Source organism: Hippoglossus hippoglossus, chromosome 18, assembly GCF_009819705.1.
Source record: "Hippoglossus hippoglossus isolate fHipHip1 chromosome 18, fHipHip1.pri, whole genome shotgun sequence".
NCBI classification, from domain to species: Eukaryota; Metazoa; Chordata; class Actinopteri; order Pleuronectiformes; family Pleuronectidae; genus Hippoglossus; species Hippoglossus hippoglossus.
The window spans coordinates 9162563-9182500 of NC_047168.1; the positions used below are offsets into that span (position 1 = coordinate 9162563).

The following is a 19938-nucleotide window of genomic DNA, read 5'->3' on the forward strand; positions in this document are numbered from 1 at the left end:
TAATGGTTCATCGATCCATTTTCACACTATTCATTGATTGTTTAGTACCTTTACACTTATACGGTGCACTTACCTCTGCTGATTGCTCTCTGGGTGTTTTATGTTGTTGTGATGTATGTGTACGATACGCATGAATGCCTTTACTCAAATATAGTTTCTAACAGATAAATAGGATCGTCTTAAATTGAATTGACCAAACTGATTTTAGAATTGAACAGATAACTGGCACATTAGTTGATAATGACAATAGTAAATATTTGGAGCTCTAAATCATTTGATTTGACTGTTATCAAAGAAAAAAGACACATATTTGTCGGTTGCAGCTCCATTGTGACAACTTTTAGATTCTGACTTTTGTTGTAATCACATAAACCAAATCCCTTCTGAGTTTTTAAATGGTTTTAAAGTTTTTAAATAAATTAGAAAATGAAACCTCGGGCTCTCAAGCTCATTTTATACACTAAATGATTAATCCAGAAATGTATTTAATAGATGAATGAAATAAAGAATGAAAATAAATTATTTGCAGCTCTAGTTTACACCAGATCATTGTCAGAACGATATATTCTGAAAAGCTTTTGTGTGACCCGTGACCCACTGAAGGTAAACCTCCTCCCTGACCTGTTGCAGCTCTCGTCTCAAGTACATCCTCTCTGTCTCTGAGCATCTCTGCCTTGGCCGGTAACCCTTCACAGAACAAAATGTGCCTCTCCATGTGGCGCTATCATCAAAGAAAAAAATGCTAAATGGCCGTTTGTACATGCACACAACGTGCACCCTCATCTGGGGGGCCTGCGGTGTCAAGTCCCACTAGTGTCACCCATGCAATGTTCCCCTCTATTGACTTTTATGTTGTGCTGCAAGGTTGGTCATCTTGGTGGGAATATGTATGTATTCCAAATAAAGACAAGCGTGATTATCATAATGATATTCCCCTGCTAAGGTAAACAGCTTCATAGCCCCAGCAGAGGGTAAAATTGCGTGCGGCTGTGTGATAGTATGGCATTTTGACAGCTCCTTTCTGACGATATACATTTCGTGTATTTCACACCGGGCGTCATGGACATAAAGCCCTTTTTTTAAGTACTGGCTTTGAGCGGGAATTGCCTGCGAGATCATGTGATAACGGAGATCTCGTTCTGGCTGGAAAAGCAATCTAGGGCCCGGGGACTGCAAAAAACACGATATTTACATAAATATTCAAACGCATGAGCCTGCATACACCCACGTACAAAGGTTTAAAACGGAGGGGCTGTGTACCACTTTCGCTGAATTCATTATTCCGGAGGCTGTATGTGTTCCTCACTCCGATCTTCTTTGTTTCTGCAGACGCAGACAAATGGCCACAAACAAGAAACACATACGTGCAGCACCTAGTAACCTACAGACTCGTATCCTTTGGTTTCCTCCCTTTCCAGTTAAGGCCAATTAGGGCCCTTGTATGAGGACGTCTTCTGGGGAAGGACCCTCGTCCCTCGTCACCTCTTCTCATGGGAATGCCAGCTCAGAGCGAGAGGGAGAAATAGGAAGTGTGTGGAAAACTTAAAGGAGATGTGAGGAAGAAAGATGAGTGGAAAGAAGCATCAGGAATTAGTGAGAAATGTAACTATACATAATCTTACCGCAGTTGCCGGCAACCTCACTCAATTGTTATCAGCTTCCCTGAATTTAATGTGACCCTTGGGGGTAAGGATGCTGCCCATGCATTATAAATGCCGCCCATTGACTTCTGCTGGTAACCTTTTCCACCCTTTCAAATGAGCAGCTCCCGACTGGCTATGATTACCTAACAGACAATAGTGCAATATAATATATTCAAGGGGCTTGTTTGTATTTCATTCCATGACTTAGTGATGCATTGTCCTCCTTTTCAGAATATCGTCAGGATTGTTGTATTTTAAAAATGTATATATAGATGCCGACTCTCTTTCTCCCAGTGTGAGAGGTGTAATAGTTACATTTGGTGAAAGTCATGCTATGTTATCCTCAAAGTGCAGTTTACCCGGTGGGTGCAAATGAAATCTTTATAACGCCCGGTCATTTCTGTCGGCCAGAGCAGCTCATTTCAAAGTCTGTATAATCTATGAAATAGCTGCAAGTGGTTGAATACGTACCAAGAGGGTGTATGTTGCGTACTTCACACAGGAGTACGCAGGTTACTCAAGGTCACTTGTACAAGATGCCGCCATTTCAATCCATTTTTCTGTTCATTAGCCGTATCTCCTTTGCCTCTGGCCTCAGCATGCACGGGCACGGCCTGTCCGTTACAGTGTCGCAACCACAGGGTCATTTAATTTCGAGCCCTGCTCCGCCGATTAGGGCCTTTTGTTGTGAGCGGCCGCGACTACTGTAACACGGGTGTTTGGGTCAGCGACGGGCACAATAGCTGAGTTACTCTCGCTGACTTCCTCTCTATTGCCGCTCCCTCTCTTTCTCAGCACATTTTCCACTTGGCTGATAAAATAAGCCGGGTTCTTTGATGAGCTTTGGGCCGGGCCACAGCGCTGTGCCTCGGTAAATGCTTTTATAGAGACGCACCACAGGCTGTCGACTTGGATCAGTCATACAGCGGCCGCATGCGTCCACTGCGCCCTCATATGTGCTTTTGTCTCCTGATAGCACTTCTTCTTCCCCCCCCCCCCCCCGTCACACAAGGATAAGCTGCTGCTAGAGCCGCTAATGAATTTCAAGAATGCCCTAAGACGACAATATGGAACTTTTCGCCCCAGAGGCAGGAAGGGTATTGTCGGTCAGCCCGGCACCTTTTCAGTGCGATTAGTCGTCTACCTTGAGGCGGCGTGACGCCAGAGGCTGACGTGGCCAAGAGCTGCAAAGCCAACATCGGGCGTAGAAGCAGACGGCGGATGCAAAATGCAAAGATTCATGCATATATAATGAAAGAAGTGATTATGTCTGTTGTGGTTTTGCGTCGAGTTTAGCTGGTCCAATTTCCTCCGTCGCCCGTTACAATTTGCCTTCATTTTAATTTAGAAAGCGGCTGCATTAAGTGTTTAATTTTATACGATTAAAAGGAAAAAGGCTCGCTTTATCTTCCTTAACCCTTATTCTTTATTAGAGCCTTGTTCCCTGATGCATTACTCCTCATTTTTTAACTACACGGAGATGGGCAGAATGGTTTATTTTGATTGGAAAAACCCCGTTGCCATTAAGTTTGGTAAGATAGTTGAAACGGGGAGGTCAACTAATTAATTTGTATGCTTTGGGAGGAAATGATAGTCAGCCGTTTCACTGAGGAACGTGCACATAAACAAATGCATGGGAAGGATTGCTGCCACACATCAGTTGGTGCTTTTGCTATAATGCACTGTTTGTTTCAAATGAGCATCATAAACAAAGTTGAAACTCAACATTGGGAGGTGTGGTCAGACACACGGCCTGCCGACCACACTCGGCAGCGATTGTCCGGCGCATTGTTCCAAAGTGAATCACTCTTCCTGGGGGTGAAGTCACATTTGGGCGTAAGTTCACGGCACTGGCATGCAGCAGCATCGCCGGGCTGGGTTTCATCATCTCTGTAATGTGGAAAACACTTTCGCCATTGGAAACTCAAACACTGCACTCGATAATGTGCCAGTGAAAAAGGACCAGACAGAATCCTCCGAGGCCATGTTGTCATGTTAATGCAATAAAGTTGCTACATGTCTTCCCTTAGAATCAGCAGGGGGGGGGGAATTGTTCACTTAAAACAAAACAGGAGTCCAATAGATTACTGTAGAATCCAACAAAAATCACTTATCATAAAACACCAATAGATGTTTATGTAGTCTACTGTCATAAAGTCAAGTTTCAGAAGTAGATGTAAAAGGCGCCGTAGCCTGACGTCAACTTGTGATTGTGATGCAGACCGTAACAAATGTGATTGGTCCATTTGGCTGCATCACACTTCCTCTGACCGCGGTGACTGGACAAACACAAAAACTAAAATCCCACCTCTTTCTGCCTCAGTCGGTTAAATTGTTGTGCACATTATCTGTCACCCTGGCATTGAAACTCCGGTGCGACGTGACCTGCTTATTTCCAGGCGCCGCTGTTGAAAGTCCACAAAGAAACTGAGCGCGGTGGCAAAGAAACTCTTCTTTGCAAACCAGTGTGCGACACTCACACACACAACAGCACAGACCTCCTGTCCGTGTGGATCCTACACACCGTCCTTTACCGGGCTGTTTTCAACTAACTCAAAATTGAAAAACTGCCTCTGAGTTTTTGAAATCTTTTCACTATACTTGCACTTTCGGAGCATCTGGTTTTGAAAAAGTGCTGATGCAGAACAGTGTCGCCGCTCATCTCGTCAGTCTGGGAGGCGAAAACGTTAATGTTCCGGGCCGGAGCTGTCAGCGGCGGCATCAGGTGTCCGATATCAAAAACACTGCCAGATGTGACGTGTGAGCAGTCGGTCGTAATTGCTCTTTGAAATCACGCGATTTTAAATTCCGATTCCATTGCACATCCCCAAATAGTTTCAGACCACAAGTAGAATCCTGTAGTGTAAAAGAAGATATAATAGAAATTCCAACTCGGATATTGCTCAGAGAAAACAAGACAGTGCTGAGTAACTGCACTCACGCTTTCATTAACAAGCATCTTGGCATTAATAAGCAGCGTTCTCACACAGTGTCGTGTTGGGTCATCCGTTGCTTTCCGACTTCAGAGAAATCGCATATCTCTGGAACGAACATCTTAGTAGTAATGGTACAAGATTGCCTTCGGTGCCTGGAACCGCCTGGTGTACATTTCTCTGATCCGAAAGCCTTTGAAGATATGACGGAAGCCTCAATTCCCAACTAATGGCTCTACTGTAACACAGCTGATTATGCGAGAGCGAGTTTCAATTCGGCTCTGAGGATGTGAACCCCGCTCATCGAGGAGGGAAGAGTGAATAATGCTCCTGCAAGAGGTAAATGTGTAAAATCAAAGATCTGCACAATCGCTGTAATTGCAGTAAATTAACAGGATGTATTGTAAGCAGATGATGAAAGTCGACCACGGCTCATTAAGCTGTCGAGGATATTATTTTTTTTATTTTCTGCTGCCTGCGAACCCTCACTGCTTTTCTGTGCAGCAGTTTGCGGTCGGGATCGTAACAGTATGGCCGGGATTGTGTTCCTTTTCCAAACACTTCCAGGCCTCGCTAAATGACTGGCAGATGCTCCGCTGACCAGACCCGGCTTCGGCGGTTCAGCAGAATTGACCCGCGGCGTCTGTTTCCCCCGCGCCAAAGTCTCACATTTGATCAGCGAGCGAACAACAGATTCGATGAAGCACGGCCACGGCGCTGCGTTTTCAAGCCAAGTTCGGTCGGCTATGGTGCCCAGATGATATTTTGGAAAGTTTGGCAAGATAACAGTTTATTTTGTAGCATCACTTTGGGAGAAAACGTTGAAGTTTTTATCAGGGACACACATGGACAGTATCAAACCCGGCAGCAGCTACAAACAATGCATTTCTTTACATTTGTTTGTTTCTCCATGCTTTGTTTAGGTCCATTGACACAGAAAGTGCTTTTAAAAGTTGCGTTGACGTGTGACAGACGACACAAAAAAGGTCCTTTTTTTAATTCTCTCCAATCCGATATCTGTCTAATTTGCATTGTAAACACAGTGCTAGTAATTACTCCTTCTTAATTTTGGCTTATTATTCAAGACCCTCACCGGCTACAGACGCCTCAATTACAGAAGTGTTGAAGCTCATCAGTTCTATTGTTGCAGGTGAGATTTAATTAGAACTCACGTAAAGATAGTTTGCATCACAATAAGGGGAAGGGGACGTGTTTTCTCTGCTCCCGAGGTGAAGACAAAACCGTCTTTTCACTTTCATTAAATACAATTTGGATCCAGCTCTTTTAAAAAAAACCCCGCACATGTAGCCGATTTAATTCAGTCGCAATCACGCCGAAACCACTTCATCTGCGTATTAGCCTCGCGTAAAGGTTTATGTTGAATGCGGACGGCGAAAACGTAATAACAAGTGCAGGCTGAAAGAGAGGAAGTGGTGAAAGATGGATTTAAACAAAGGCCAAGAGGCAGAGCAGGAGAGCAAAAAATGTGCACGGGGGGGGGAAAACGAGATGGCGCAAAAAAGGGTTGAGTGAGCGAGGCGGCCATCAAAATGCTAATGCTGTATGGGATATTTACTGCGGGAGTGTTAATGCGGTTTAAAACAGGCTCTTTGTCCTGCAGCCCATCACCGAGCCCCTGTTGGGCCCTAATAAATCAGCCATTAAAAGCTGATGTGACCTGAATAGCTCTTCATACGGCGGGCGAATCGGGGCTCCGTCGCCCAGTGTGAGAACCAGACAACAGCTGAAAAATGTATGAAGATGCCACTTAATAATGGCCGTCCCAGAAGAGAGCAAAAAAAATTTTTCTGTTTTTTTTTTTTTTTTGCGTGTGACTGTGACTGTGACAAACTGACACTGCAGGCACTTCAAAAAAAAGTTCGTATTTTCCAGTTTTTTGGGGGGGGTTTATTTTCCGGAGCTGGAATCTTAGATGTGCACGGGCCTGTTATCCGTTGAGTTAGAGAGTCGAGCTGGCAGACATTTAAAGTTCCCCCCCCCTTTTTTTTGTTTTTTGCTGGAGTGTTTAATTATGTCCCCTGTCAGCTATTCTGAAAGAATCAGTGTTGCCATGTTTTGTGTTCCGTTCTCTCTCCCTCTCCCTCTCTCTCTCTCTCCTCTAAACCCACTTCCTCTCTGTGTTTCCTTTCCAGGACAGACCATGGTTTTATTATCTGGCATGTGACGCGCTGGATCGGTGAGGAGAACACTCGAGAATCGCTCTCCCCCCACCCCCCCCCCACCCCTCTTTCACGCCCAGAGGTATTGTTGGATTTTTTTTTTCTTTTATCACCATCTCTGAACCATGACAAACGGAGCTGAAAATGTACACAGCAAATAGGCAGTAGATCCCGGATTAAGTCCACAAGCAGGTTCCCCCCCCCCACCCCCCCGCCCCACCGCGGTAATGAAGATCGTTCATGGTGGCCAATTGGGCATCGCTCTTTGTGTGCAGTAGGGTGTTTATTAAAATGATTCATGATAGGTACTCATCTACTTATGCAAATCTGTGGGACAACATTGGTAAGTCTTTAATTTCTGCCACCAGCGACAGGGAGGGCTCTTTTTTTGGAGGGGGGGGGGGGGGCATCTACCGAGCTTGTTTGGATTTCATTCCCTGATGCAAATGATGTTTTCAGTGTAATCATGCAAAAGCGCAGCTGGCTTCCATTTCTCCACACCTCGACACTCCTGCCCCCCCCCCACCCCCTTGCTGCCAACACCTTAACGCACCCGGCGCCGCTCGTCTGTTTGCCACTGTTGTCTCCCACAGCCCCCGTGTTTGCTCCCTGCCTCTCGTCCTTATCTTTTTCTTTTTTTTTCTCCCATTTCCTTGCTCACTTGTCATGCCAGCTCAAGCCCACCCCTCCTCATCCCATCAACACACTACACTTCCCTCCATCGCGGTCGCCCCCCCCCCTCCTCCGAGTGGAGCCTCCAGCCTCGCTGCCTCCCGTGGCGAGGCTGGATTGAATTCAATTAGGTAGATTGTTTGCCCTCCAGAGTTTAGTGGGCTCCGTGGATGATAGGTTTGCCTGCCGACAGTCCCACTCACTCACACACACACACACACCACACACACACACACACACACACACACACCTACACACACACACACAAACATGTCCTGCTACATCCATCTAGCCTGTTTCCCCTCCATTTGACTCAATGCATCTACCAGCCTTCGTCCTCTTTTCTTGACAGCATCCTAGCGGCAGTGCATACATTGTATTATTGTGTGCATACGTTGTTTACACATTCGGAGGCCCTGTTCCCATTTTCTGTTATTTTCAAGATATTGTGTTCAAAGCGATCAAGGCATAGAATCTGTCTCTGTGGGAGAATGTGTCATATCACCTTTTTGATAAGCCCTAGGCCACAGGGGGGCTTATATTCCTCATGTGGCTGGTTTCAGGAGGGATGATGGGATGGGTGTTTTCAGGGGGGGGGCTACACTCACACTTTGCCCAGGATTAATTTGCCAGTTTCGCCTGCACATCCAGCACAAAAGAAAGGATAGTAAAATGTTGCTGACATAGGAGTAATGTTCACATTAGTCGCAAGGTGAAAATAGTATCGGGCTGTCATTTGAATAACATTGAGAGCAGCGGGCGGCCGTGCGTGGCGTTGGCTCACGCTTTTTCAGATACGAAGTGTAAATCTGGTTCAGACATAATGGGCCTTTGGTCTCTATTCTCTGTAAAAGTAAAAAAACTCAAACATTTCAGCGACTTGTCCTGCAACCCGCTGCTTTCCCTCCAGATGCCACGCTGTGAGAGCGTGTACGGGTGCTTCTCAGATATCAGATACTCTATTAGGGCTGAAAGATGTCAACTGAATTAAAAGCCGGGAGTCGCTTTCATGATAAATATCCTAATGCGTCCCGACGTGGAATTACGACCTCCATTTGATGCACCTTCTTTTTTCCCTAATTCGTGGTCGCTTTGGATTAAGTGCGATCGGCTTCCCGGTGATAACTTTTTGGCTGAAGAAGGCAAAAAAAAAAAAAAATCCCATTTGAGTTCCAAGCGCAGTCATTTGTAATAGAAGTGAGGGATTTCATCAAGGACAGATCTGTAAACCTTCATCTACAGCACTCGTTTTCAGCCTTGTGAGAGAACATGAACCTCTGGAGCCTCCTACAATGCTTTGCATACCCCACATGGTCGCCCATAGCATCCGGCCATTCAAGTTAGTTTGACCATAATGGCCCGATAATGACACCGGCCCTGCCAAGGTTTGGTTCTGTTATTTTAAAGCCCTGCCATTTGTTTTCCTAGTGTGATCCTGCTCAAACAGCTTGAAATGATGCAAAGCAGGTCATTTGAATGGGAGGGGAGTAGAAACCCTTTCGGCCGGTGTCGGCAGTGTTCTCGAATTTGCATCCTCTCCAGAGGTAGTTGACTTTGCACGTATTTGTTGTTGTTGTTGTTGTTGTTCTCCTGTTTCTTGGGCAACTACGGTCGGCACCAGAGCAGCCTTGGCTCAAGGATAACAGACTCAAAGCCCCCTCTCTAAGTGACCAAATTATTTAAAAGGCACACATTGCTTGATGTAGTGCACGGCTGATAATGGCAAATTTGTTGACCCTTTTTTCTTGCAAATTGCTGTCGTCAAGACAACTGCAACCTGCTGGAGACGTATTTGCTCAGACATGTTTGTGGTCATTTTGTCTCAGTGGACAGGGAGTTCATGGGAGAACTCTCCTGCAGCTGCATGAAAATGTTATTTAATCATCTCACCATCGCTTTTATTATATTTTATATATGTAAACTGTGATAAGGGATAACTGCGGTGCACAGATGCGTTGCGTTTACGTTCCAGATCGGATTGTTATTGATTTTAACCTCAAGCACATTCACATACATTCACTTATTTGCGTTTAGAATCATTCAGGAAGAAGCTTTATTCAGGCCAGTTGTTAATGGCAGCTTCTTTTTTTTTTGAATACATTTAATTTGTAAAGCTGCACGCCACAGAAGGGCATTTATTTATTTTTGCTTGGGCTCTTGTATTGTTCTGCAACTCATTATCCACAGTGTTGAGTCCTTTTTAGAATATTTATTTAACTGTGTATTACGGTGGTCATGCTTGATCAGCATATCGGCTACTGTATGCATACATATATGACAGCTGGCGTGTGTGTGTGTGCATACAGTAAACGCATATGTATTTCTTATTAATGTGGTTTTTGCTGACAGACTCTGCATGTCCCCCCCCCTCCACTTATTCCAATACACTATTCATGACTTCAGTGGCCCTTCATCACTCGCTTTAACTACATCATCATGCTAAAAGCACTTTATTTGGACTTCTGCGTGCTTTTTTTTTTACATCCTGCAAATGCTGCAGCCTTTTGATGTTATCACAGAACGGATTAACAGATAACAAATTAAATAGAAAAGTTAAGAGATGCTAAAGGCATAGGTTGACATGTTTTCTTTTTCTTCCACAAAGGTTATAAGAGAAGATCAATTCCATTTTTGCATCTGCAAAGCGTGAAGCCGCTGTCGTCGTCTCGACTATAAGGAGAAGGAAAACAAGCCTGGCTCTGTCTGCAGGTGCCACCTCACAGCGCTTCCACCCGGCCCACTTATTAACACGTTTTATCTTTGTTTAAATTGTACAAAAAAGAATCCGCGGCGATGACAAAACTCCTAGAAATATGTGTTAATTAGCGAGCTTCAGAGGAAGCCAGACGCCGTTGCTTCTGAACGCAGCCACGCAAGCTGTGTTCCCTCGTTTTCCAGACTCGCTATAGGGTCGGCGAACCACCTGCTGGCTGTAGCGCGGTTTGTTTTTCCTGATTTAGCAGTAAGGTTTTTTCTTCTCTCTCCCTCTTTCTCTCATGCCATTGCTTGTCACCGCCCTCTACCTCAGTCGCAGAGGGCTACACAGAGTTTCCCCTTGATTTCTACACCTAAGAGCTCCTTTGACAATGGAGCTCTTAGCCCCCCCCCCCCCCCCCCCCCCCCCCCCAAAAGTTTGACAAAGAGAACAGTGAATTTGGACAGAGCTATTTCGGTATGAGAAGGGAGATGTTAGCACAAGATCCTGCCACGTGCCCACATGGCTGCTCTCCTGGTACCTGCGCTGACAGTCGGGGTGTCTTAATAAAACAACACCCCCGACAGGGAACTCGCACAGCAGCTCAACGGCCTCTCTCCATCAACTAGTTCTCCTTTCACTCTCATATCGTCTCTCTGTTGCCCCCCCCCTTCCCCCTCCTCCTCGCCAAGACCGTTTATGCAAATGTAAACTAACACGACGATCTGTTGATGACTATTAGATTCAAACGCCGCCAGCACCTCTGGGGCCACGCTTATATCATCTGACGCGACAGAAGAAAGCAGAAATGGCGATCATTTGAGAGGCTCTGATGTTATTTGGGCCCCAAGGCATTGGGTTAGAGAGGCATGGTAAACGGATACTGAAGCCATTTTCAAATGCATGAAGTCCGGAGAGGTTGTCCAGTAACTTGGAGAGTTTCCTCCTCCTTTTGGTTTTTCTAACGCTGAGTCCCTCTTGAACTCGTGCTACACACTGTCCACAGCTTCAGCTCCAGCAAGGTGTGCAGCTCTAATCAGCTCTGTTTGAAGTACGGAGGCAGCAGACTTTACGGAGGAGCCAAGATCTCTTAGGACATTAAGGGGAGAGAGGCGAGGGAGGAGAGGCCGAGATTACTGCTGGTCTTTTTATAGAGGATCACTCCATCTTGTCCTTTTTATCTCACTCATTAGCTCCCGCGTTCCCCCCGGAGGGCGATCCGCTCTTTCTGTCTCTCGCTAAGACCAAGGCCACTTCCCTCGGTTTGGCAAGGCACCGGTCTGGCCATCGCTTAACCAAATATGAGTCTCCAGCCTTTCCTGTCACTATCAAGTCACAGTCAGAAGCTGCTCGCTGTGGTCAGAGCCACTCGCGTTCTGGCAGGTACGGGAAGAAAAAAAAGATTGGCCCGGGAGAGGAAAGGGGAGATGGATGAATACCGATTGCACATGCTTTCCTTTGTTGGCAGTGGAGGCTGTGGGCCCGGTGACATACCTTTACTTCATTTTCTTCCCCCTCTAATTCCCTCCATTTCCTCCCTCCCTTCGGCGAGTACCCGTGAAATCAGACATCCCTCTGTGCCCGTCAAAAAAAATAACCAACACTCTGCGACTGGCTGTCAGGGGAGTTCACCGCCTGACAACCGGCGTACACGCTGAGGTAATCAGAAGTTGTCAAACGTGAAGTGTCCTCAGCCACGAGCGAGAGTGTGCGTGCCGCGTTCGCCCCCCCGTCCATCGCCAGAGCTTTGGCTGCGGTGTAGGTGTGCTAATGGCCTCTTTATCAACAGGGATCATTAAATAATGTCCTGCGACCGCATATTTGGCGGCGAAATTGTTGTTTAGCCGAGGAAAATGGAGACACAGATGGATAATAGGAGCTTGTTGTCGCTGCCCCAGCCCAGTTCTGTGATGGAGCACGCTCGCACACTTTCATGACCTCTTATGATTATACATCATTCTCAAGTACACCGAGTGCTGCTCCTTTTTACACATTCCCAAGTGGTTTATGAACATTTTATTTACATATTTGTTCTCCATATGCGCGGCCTGCTCCTTAGCCCCGGTGAGCGGCGGCGGCGCCCGTCTTATAAAAACACAAGCAGGGAAATTATTGATTTGCATCTGTTTATTGAGGACGAGGCAGAGCACCTCCCTGCTGTCAGCCCCGCACGGTCCCGCGCGCGAGGATCCCAAAGGTGTCATCGCGCCCGTCTGTCCTTTTTACGCCCGGCTCTAAAACGCGGACAGGGGCTGCAATCTGCTTCTGCCCTCCCTTGAGTTTTATTTACAGCCCCATCCTGGTAATAAAGCCCACAATTTATGACTTTCTTTTTAATTAGAAATAATGTCTTGTAGAGTTAAAGTGATGGATGGTTTAATCAATATATAGACTGCGGCTGGCCCCCCCGATGATGGACGCCGCTATTGACAGCGCGCGGAGTGGCCTAACTTAACACTTTGTCTTTCAAAGAAATATGTAGTGTTTTGTCTGGTGATGGAAACTGTACACTGGTCCCCTTGTCTATGTCTCTTCATTCTTCCTCCCTCCAGTCCCACTGTCTCTTGCTTCTCCGTCAACACTTTCACTACAGGCAATCCCCCCCCCCCCCCCCCCCAATGAATCAACCCTCTCCTGTCACACTGTATTGAAGCAATTATTTTACCTCAGTTGAAACCCCATTGTGTTGTGTGCCACATTTTGCTCAGGTTTTAATAAAATAAGTGCTGAAGGTGGTTTCCCATGAATGGAACCTGACAAGCTGGGAGGAATGCAATTCTCAAATAGGTGATTCAGATCGGAGATTTTCTTTTTGTTAATTGGATAAAGCCATTTTTTTCTTCTGAGGGTTCAGAGAACAGAGAGCAAATAGGATTTTCAAGCAGAATAATTAAATAGGATCAAGTAAATGGGATCTGTTTCCTGGCACGGGGGGGATTGCGTAATATACACTCGACGGTAGTTACATTTTTGTCGTACCTGGCGTTAACATGCGTCGTGGGTGATCCAGTCACAAGTAGAGTCAATACGTCAGGATGCGTCTCGAGTGACCACTTGTCATTGGATCCCACCTCCTCCCACAAATACACTCGTGTGTCTTTGCTGTTTGCAAAGACCAAATTGTGTTGTTGTCGTGTGTAGCCGGTCTGACCGTGACAGACAGGGCTGTTGTCAATGTGTTTTGTGTGTGAGTGGGAGTGAGAGCCAGGCAAGGAGGGGCTGAGCAAATCAATGCTCTATAGAGGGGCTCTATAGAGAAATACGATTTTTTCCCATTTAAAATCAATAAATGGCAGTCCTAGTTTAAATTGTGGCAGAGCCGTCACAAACAAATCAACGTATGGGAAACACTGAGAAGTGTCGTCATATTTTCTGCTAAGTGTAGCAGGCCAGAGGACGTCAGTGCAGTAGGTGCTCTTTTTTATGTGGCCCAGGAAATAGTGGCGTTCACACTGTTTGAAGAACAAATGTGGTCGGAGTTCTCACCTCAATGCATCTTGGGTACATTCGCACCTGAGCATGTTCGAGCTGGATGTTAATGGCAGGTCTGAACAGGGCCTCGGTGTTTTGCCAAACACTCACCACAAACGGAAACAGTGATTCAATCGTCTGTCACTACCCGAAGAAGCTACTTGTTTTATTCTCTATCTCTGTCAGTCACAATTTACTGGAATGTTCTGTTTTATTATCTGGCCGACAAACAATCATGTTGTTTGTATTAGAAACACTGCATGACCTCACATTTTAGAAGTTGGAATCAGCGAATGGATATGTTATTTAATGAATTAACAGAATTAAATAAATATATAAACCTGTTGGTCTACTAAATAATTCAGCTTTTATTTTGCACATTTGTTCCACTGAAATTTTAAAAGCCTGCTATATGTTGTATGTAGTGAATTAGCTGGAAGTAACAACACCGTAGGGATTCTCTCCTTTTCTACAAAGCTTAATAAGTAATAATAATAATACAATAATACACACCAGGGGGTTTAATTTTTTCAAAATCAGGCCAATCTATTCTATCACAAAGAGCATATTTCACAGGCTCAAGTTTATGAAGTTACTAAAGTAAAAAACTACATTCAGAAGGTGAATCACATTTTTGGGTCCTTCCTTCACTGTCACAAATTCATTATTGGAACCTGATGCATGTCGCTACCATTCAGACCACCTACCTTTAAAAAGAGCACTAATAGACAGGATGATCTTATCCCTGCACACACAGATACACACACTCTCACACACACACAGCAACATAATATCACCTGCCCTCTAAGGCCGACCACAATACCGCTCTTTCTCATTGATTAGTGTTGCATTCACTGCCCAGGGCAAGCAGAGGCCCTAATAATGACTTTATGCTTTGTTTTCACGGTCTCCGGAATAGAGTAACCACGGATGACATGGATCCCATGCTTCGAGTCCCTCTAGTCAATGGTTAACTGTTCTGCGGCGAGTCAAAGCATCCGGGCTCTGTTGCAACTGACCGCTCTCGTGTAGATCCTGACCTGCGTATGTTTTCGTCGCCCCCCCTATGGCCTCATTTCTGCCCCTTTTCCTCCATTCCCCCATTCTGCTGGCATGTCTCAGCTTATCTGCCTCCTTTGTGCAACATAAGCTCGCAGATAAGCAGTATATTGGCCCGGGTTACTCATGTCTGTCTTGTTCATTCATCAGAATCCTCTAATTCCCCCCCCCAGAAACCTATTTCCCAGACTGCAGGTGGCCCCGTGTTGCAATACCGAGGGCCGCGCCTGATCTCTCCAAAGCAAACATAGACATTTAGTCACCGCTGCCGCTTTTGTATTCCCTGCGAGTGCCGGTAATGCCCCAATATGTATGTGCGCTGCGAGTGTACACACGACTAATCTCGGAGACAGTGTGAAAACATACCACCGATAGGTACGCAGCTTTAGCCCAGATTAGCCCGCGAAGTCGGGAATTATTCATTTGTTGTATTTGCCCCCTCTCTTTATTCCCGGTTGACAGATAGGTGGCATGTACAGAATAAACACAATCCTACTGGAGATCTTAAACAGGGGGGGGTTTACCCTGTAAAGCCATAGAGTCCACAGGTGTTTCCAGTTGTGCTAAGTCTGGAAAACGCATGGCTCCAGCGGGCTTTAGGTTCGACTTGCTCAAAGCATGACCCAGTTCTTGCAGTTCCTCGACGCGGCGTGTACAGTAACAATGTTAGAAACCCGGAGTGAGGGCTTCAGCCGAGCCTGCTCCGTCGGTCGGGGTCAGTGGCGACCATGATCTCTGTTCTCGGCAGTTAATTAGGAATTAGAACGTGGCACGACCCTCAGGATGTTCTCCATGGTCGGAATAATGAACACCTGGAAATTGTGAGGAGCAAGAGCAAGGGGGGAAAACATAATTTGGCTTGTGCACAAGTAAGCCATTAAGACTTGTGAACTCCTGTGGCCTTTATAATTGCACTCCAATCTTATTTTTTTCTTTCTTTTTCTCAACTTTTATCTCTCTGCGTGAAAGTATATATATTTATTTAATATATATAGAAATATTTGACACGAGATCCGATGTTTAACAGTTTGAGATACAGTGAAATTTATTCAGCACTAATTAACTTTAACCAAATCCTTCCCGGCGCTAATGAAATCCGACTCCCTCATGTTTTACATTAATTAGCATTGCTGTAATTTGATAATTTCACATTTATTTTCAGGTTTGCCTGATTGTTGAGACAAATTTCTTAATATTTTGAAGCAATTTATCAAGTCAAACCAATAGTTTGTTTTAGACTTTAGACTCTTAAATACTACTAATACATCTACTGTGCTATTAGGTCATGTCAAATATCTGCTTTTAAAAGAAATACAGTCAAATTAGAATAGCTAGAAAGGATTGAGCAAGTAAAGGAATAAAAAAGAAAAAGATGATTGCAGCATTGCACCCTGTTGTGCGTGTTTTGTGCGGAGCATTGTCAAGCTGTACATTTTCAGAGACGTCTATGTTGCCTGGTTATATCTAGACACTAATAAAAACAACAAACTGTCCCTGGGCTGTTTGTGAATTCGGAGAGGAATGAGGTGCAGGTGTAGAATGGGTTCTACAGCTAAAAATACAGCCCCCCCCCCCCCCCCCCCCCCCCCAAACAAATGACATACACATACAGACAAAAAAAAAATCCAATTTAACCTATAATCTTGACTTTCACTTCCCTGGTGCAGCTGGTGTGTGTGTTCATGGGGGCCAACAGTGATTTTAATTCTCCATGTGTAAATATATATAAGCTCCCGTGTGTCGTTTCGTAATGATCTGGCCCAATGCCTTGATTTGAATTGGTGAATATCTTTTTTTTTTTTTTTACTGCCCGAGTAGTTGGAATATGATACAGCTGCTCACATTACTACCCACATTATTTTATCAACTGCATTTGCGGGGTCGCAGTGCAGTGCAGAATGTGGTGTGTGTTCTCCCCCCTCCCCCCCCCCCACACACACACACACACGCACACACCCGGATTTGGCTGTGCTGGCAGTGAGTATGCATGCCCCAGTACACACAGTCCCCTAGATGCAGTCTGGCAGGCCCGGTGAATCATCTTCCCGTCACAGGTGGAGGAAATACAACAGCGGGATTGGCAGTCGCAAAGGTGGCGTCTGGCCCCAACTGTTGAGTGAGGTGTTTGGCTTCCTCTGGAAATGAAGATGGGTCAGGAGGCGGAAAACTAGTTGTGCAACTTTTAAAAAATTGATCTCTTCCCAGAAATGACGCGCCAGCGATACTTTGGAGTACACACACACACACACACACGCATTTCTAAACGTGTCCAGGACCAGTCTGCTTTTCTTCCATGTACAGTTGTGCCAGCCTGTTTAACACTAACTGTTTCATCCTTGCTCTTGCTGGAAGGTGAGGGCCGCCGATCAAAGGCAGAATCCTCGGGGCCAACAGGGGGCCCAGCACGAAGCAGCAGATGTTTCCCCGTATCTGTTAGAGCTATCCTTATTTAACCAGCCCCGGCTAATGGCCCTCGCCGGTGTCTGATACAGCGGATCACTTTTCCTTCTCTTTTGTGTGGGGGACATGGGACAGGAGGCAAAAAAACCCGGCAGAGATATCTTGTTCCTCTGTGACACTCTCATTGTGCTTCCTCGGTGGATTTCTGGCCAGAAAAAAATCCCTTTCATAGTAATTGGGTGTGAATGAAACACTTGTGCTCGCCTGTTGTCTACAGTGGAGCGCTGCACTGAGGCCGGTGGTTACACAAGCCAAGAGGAGAGGGCAGGAAAGGGGGGAGAAGAAAACTGGGTGTGGGGGGAGTTTGTGGGAAAGAGAAAGGAATCAAGAGGAGATACTGGCAGAAACAGAACAGAATGCGAGGGAAGCGACAAAGAAACGTGGGCATTGTAGTTTTAAGGGGAAGCGAAGCAAACGGAAAATACGAAAGTTTGAAAGGCGAGGAACATTTTCAAGGGTTTGCGGTGTTTGAGAATATAAGATATAAACCAAAAAACAATTTGCAAATATCAAATATCAAAGTGGACGAGCGCAGACACAGCAGCGCAGCTCAGGTCCCAGTTCTTCCTGGGACACGCTGCAGATTGATTGAGAGATTCGTCGGGTCCTAATTGTGCTGCGCCATCTGCCCGAGTTACAGAACCTGCCAGGCATGTGACAGTTTCCAACAGGCTCACTGACGAGCAGATGTGTGCCGGAGCGTGCACGCTCTTGGTGTGTGTGTGTGTGTGTGTGTGTGTGTGTGTGTGTGTGTGTGTGTGTGTGTGTGTGTGTGTGTGTGTGTGTGTGTGTGTGTGTGTGTGTGTGTGTGTGTGTGTGTGTGTGTGTGTGTGTGTGTGTGTAAGCATGTCAGTCTCTCTTTACTCTGTGATCACATCTTTTTTTTAAAAAGGGAATTAAGACGAGAGCTGACATGCCAGTGCACATGGTGGAAGATACTTCATTTTTTTTAACGCTGGAAAACGTCCTAATATGCTGCGTTTTCTTGTCTTTTCTTCGTCGTCCGCGGGCTCCATCTGTTACGTTGGAGTGGTCATTGTCGCTGACAGTGTTTCTATTGATATAACAGCCGCCGACAAATGTCATAGCCAAAGAATGGCTTTCCATAAATCAATCAACCGTTTTTTCTTTTTTTATCCTCCCTCATTTCCACAATTGAAACACACTGCCGGTGGAATTACCAATGGAAACAACGCAATGCTCCAAACAGACCGTGCATACTGATTTATCCCGTAGATTTACTTGGTATTCGATGAGATGGTCAAACACAGATTTCTTTTTTTTCCCCCATCACATATATTAACAAGGCACCTGCTGAAAACCCACAGGACTTTCCCATATTAATTAAATCAATTAGTCCCCCCCGAGGTTTGGTAATGTAAGAGGAATAGTTTTTTTTGCATTTTGGGGGGTTGTGCTTATTCACTTTCATGCAGATTGCCATATGATAAATATGAAGCTAGCTTGCCGGTTGAATAGTCCCTTTCAAACCCATCCAGTTCCAAATGGACAATATACAAGGACAAAATAAATCCAACCACATATGACAGATTCAATTAAAACGTTCATAAATACTTGATTAAAGCACCCGGAGCTCCAGAATGTCACCGAAAACGTAAGAGCACAAACACGGTTGACGCTTTGAAGGCCAGAGTACCTCTTCAATCAGACACCGGAGTGAGCAGAACAAAGTAAGGGAAGCCGCTCCGCTAATGAAGCAATATCACACTGCTCTCTACTTACAGATACACATGCGTGATAGCAGTCAGCTGATACCGGGCACCTTTGTCTTACCCAAAGCAACGGGGACACTGGATTAGCAAACACGATAATTGCGTTTGCATATCAAATCGCCGGTCACTGTTCGGCTGCTGCCTTGTTCCAGCCGGGGGTTTTGATGTCCTCACACACTCTGTGTTAAATTGTCACTATTATAACTTCGGTTAATTAATTAATTATGAATCTACAAACTGTTTTGTGAGCTTTCACATCTGGAAAACTGGTGTATTTATTTGAAAAGTACAATTTCCTCCACGTTCGTCCATTGTCCCTTATAAATTCCGGCTGAACTCTATTCTCCCCTCTATGAACATTTAACGGCCCAGTTCACTGACTTATCAAGCTGCAGTTTCTCCAGCAAAAAAAAAGAAGGAAATTACATGGACTCCTTGTAAATGTCCAGCAACTATCCGAGCCACTAAATGTGACAGTAAAGTAATTGATTTTTAATTTATACGTCCCCGGCTACAGATTTCCTAGACGTCACTCCCACAGATGATGCAGTGTGACAGTCGGAGCGGTTGAAGAAATGAAATGTTGAGAAAGTCAGGCCGTTGACGTGCACAACACTTTAAATCAAATATCATCAGAGATATGAAGGGGAAAAAAGGGATAAATACACAGTCTGCTGTTGTCGTATTTGTGTCTTTCAGGATTTGCCGCAACCCCGTCTCCTCTCCTTGATGCCGTCACCGGCGACAGGGGACGTTTGGCATGTGTTTCATATTCTGCATACTCATATCCCTAAGTCCCTCTCGTAATTATTATTCAGTAGATGCACTGTTTGGCACAAGGACAAAAGTTTGAATAATTTATGCAAGGCCGTCATCAATTTTTGAAAAACGGCCCTGGCCTTTTCTCGTGCTTTTAACTAAATAGATGCACTTCAGCTCGGACATAAAACGACCGCAAGGAACAGAGGAAAACTTTATTTATATCTTTACGTAAACTTTGAACCAATGCCGCTGGAGGAGGGTACATTAAGGTTTGCTAAGTCCGGCTCAAATAAATGTTTTATTTGTCCTCCCCGAGCTCCCATCGGGATA

General features: G+C 45.3%; 1 protein-coding gene across 24 annotated transcripts in view; it reads left to right on the forward strand.

Annotated features, from left to right (window-relative positions):
• Positions 1 to 19938, forward strand: part of LOC117779360 (adhesion G protein-coupled receptor L3-like) — a 202508-nt gene that overhangs the window by 15577 nt on the left and 166993 nt on the right. For 23 of the 24 annotated variants that reach the window (XM_034615465.1, XM_034615460.1, XM_034615468.1 and 20 more), the window contains exon 2: positions 6730 to 6838. The gene's annotated coding sequence lies outside the window, so the exon portion shown is untranslated. The remainder of the gene's footprint in view (positions 1 to 6729; positions 6839 to 19938) is intronic. The other variant, XM_034615461.1, reaches the window with a different exon arrangement.